Source organism: Silene latifolia, chromosome 5, assembly GCF_048544455.1.
Source record: "Silene latifolia isolate original U9 population chromosome 5, ASM4854445v1, whole genome shotgun sequence".
Lineage (NCBI taxonomy): Eukaryota > Viridiplantae > Streptophyta > Magnoliopsida > Caryophyllales > Caryophyllaceae > Silene > Silene latifolia.
Genome location: NC_133530.1, coordinates 57,511,640 through 57,514,474, shown reverse-complemented (window position 1 = coordinate 57,514,474; position 2,835 = coordinate 57,511,640). Strand labels below are relative to the sequence as shown.

Sequence of the window (2,835 nt, the reverse complement as noted above, 5' to 3'; positions counted from 1 at the left end):
AGAAAGCAAAAAATATGATTTCTTTTCAGAAACCGTATTACAAGTGACTGGCCACATGGGGTCTTTCTTCTTAGCTGTCTGAGCAAAGACAATGGAATGCTTACCTACTTTGAAAGTCAAAGTCCCTGAGCCAACATCTATAACTGCACCAGCAGTGTGCAGAAATGGTCTACCCAATATAATAGGAATGTGGGCATCCTCGGGCATATCTAGTACAACGAAGTCAACAGGGAAAAAGAACTTTCCTATTTGCACAGGAATGTCCTCTAAGACTCCTATAGGCTGGACCGCAGATCGGTCAGCCATCTGTAGTGTCATGTTTGTAACTGCAAACCTAGTCAATTTCAACTTTCTAGCAAGACTCAAGGGCATTACACTAATACTGGCTCCTAGGTCACACAAGGCCTTCTCAATAGAAAAGGTGCCAATACTACATGGAACGGAAAAGCTACCTGGGTCTTCTAGCTTATGGGGTGCAGTGTGGGTCAAATAAGAGCATGACTCCTCGCTTAGTGCGACAAAAGATGCACAGCTTTCAAGTGACTTCTTCTTAGACAAAAGTTGCTTCATAAATTTCATGTAAGCAGGCACTTGATTAACTAACTTAAGAAAAGGAACTTGTACGTTTAAGCTACGAATAACATTTTCAAATTTATTAAACGATACCTGATCCTTCGTCGGCACCAATCTTTCAGGATAGGGGGCTGTAAGAAGCAACTTAGCCCTCTCCTCTAGGTCTCTCATGCCGGCATTGGTGGATTTAGGCTGAAAATCCACTACCTTCTACTTGTTGTAGCTTGACCCTTCTTCAGACCATCTCAAAAATGATCCATTAATCATCATCGGGTCATATTTCGGAACCAGAACTGACCCATCAGCATTTGGATCTTGCCTCAATATTTTCGGAGTCGTCGTACCCCGAAACAAGTGGTCCCTCAAGTTGTCTGGCATTGGAGGACGAAAAGACTCACCATCAGCAGCGTTGTCAGTCGATCGACCATGAATGTCAGTCGATCGACTGACTTCTACAGGACCAGAAGCTATTGTATCTCGCGGACTTGTCGATCGATCAGAGGTATAACGATCGATCGATCGATATACCTCCAGTAATCGTCTTTTTCTTTCCACTGTTCGTTCCAGCTTTCTTCTGACTCGGTTCCGCCTCATCTTTTTCAGCAATGTCCTCGACCACAGCAGGCCCATCAAGGGTAGACCCACTCCTCAAAGTGATTGCATTAAGGATCTCCTTTTGATCCGTCTGCATCGGTAAATGTCCCGGAGCTCGAGTTGTATTCTTGCTTGCCAATTGAGCAATTTGGCTCTCTAACTTCTTCATCCCGGCCTCTCTAGCTTGAGACTCTTTCAACAACAAGTTTTTTAATTCGGCCAATTCGGAACCTTGGGATTGCTACTGCTGCTGAGGAACATATGGAGGCTTTTGGATCTGTTGTTGCTTATGAGGGGGCACATAATTCTGTTGTTGCTGCTGCTGTGGAGGTGGAGTTGGATTCAGGACATTTTGGCTACTCCACCTTAAGTTCGGATGGGTATTCGGCTCGAAGTAAGTGTTTGTCTGCCTATAATGTTGAAAGGCAGCACAAGACTCATAGGGATTAGGACAGTTGTCTGTAACATGTCCTTCTCCTCCACATCTTTTGCAGACGAAAGGACCGTCTGAAATAGCATTCACATGATAGATCCCTCCTTTTGAAGCTCCTCCCAGTTCGTATTTATCAAATCTCGCCGTAAGAGCCTTTAATGCAGCTACATAAGGGGATTCAGCACTTCTTCTTTGATTTTCCCTGGAATTTCCATACTCAGCTTTATGGGTGGGCAAATCATCAATAATTTTCCACCCCTTAGTCTCTCCCACATTCTCCTGGAATCTACCACTAGCTGCCGCATCCAGGATAGCCCTCTGATCGTCATAAAGCCCATTATAAAATTGATTGAATAGGCTCCATTTCTCAAACCCATGGTGCGGAATGGTTCGCACCAGCTTCTTGAAACGGACCCATGCCTCATGAAAATTCTCATCAGGACCCTGTTTAAAACTCGTGATCTGAGCTCTAATGGCATTAGTCTTCGAGGCAGAGAAATATTTCTTGTATAATGCTAGGGCCAAAGAATTCCAGTCAGAGATCCCATTAGCAGCTCGATCCAGGTCTCTGTACCACTCCCTTGCAGCATCACGAAGAGAGAATATAAACATAGTTTCCTTCACCTGGTCCTGGGTCACACCGGTTGGTGGGGGTATGGAATAGCAATAATCGATGAATGTCTCCATGTGCTTAGCTGCATCTTCATTTGCAGCTCCCCCGAATTGGTTCCTCTCAACCAAGTTAATATAAGAAGGCTTCGGCTCGAATTTTCTGTCCTCCCCTGGTAATGCGAATCCCTTATAAATATTCACAGCTGTCGGCTCCGAGTGACTGGCTATACTTGCTTCTTCAGCCATGACTGGAAAATCTGGAGATGTGACGGTCTCAGCTGAAGAAGTGGAAACAGGAGATGAATGTGGATCCTCCTTAAATAGCTCGTTCTCGTAATAACTAGACAGTACTCGCTCTTCCTCCGTCGTCGGCAATACTCTAGATGATCGTCTCAACTCACGCAAAGTCTTCTCAATCTCGGGATTGAACGGTAGTAATTCACCACCCTGTGACCTGCGCATCAGAAGAAACTACAAATAGAATATAGGAAGAGTTTAAGGAACAGATGTCCCTTAAACTAAGAAAAAGACTAAAAATAAAACAACTAAAAATTTTAAACAATTGCCTCCCCGGCAATGGCGCCAAAATTTGATACCCGTCGTAAGGTGTCAAAAATAAAATT

At 44.2% G+C, this 2,835-nt stretch overlaps 1 non-coding gene across 1 annotated transcript; it reads left to right on the top strand.

Annotated features, from left to right (window-relative positions):
• The first annotated feature begins 1,970 nt into the window (after positions 1-1,970).
• Positions 1,971-2,077, top strand: LOC141658281 (small nucleolar RNA R71). Its single transcript, XR_012549175.1, has one exon. It is a non-coding gene; the product is annotated as a small nucleolar RNA R71 (small nucleolar RNA).
• The last annotated feature ends 758 nt before the right edge of the window (positions 2,078-2,835 follow it).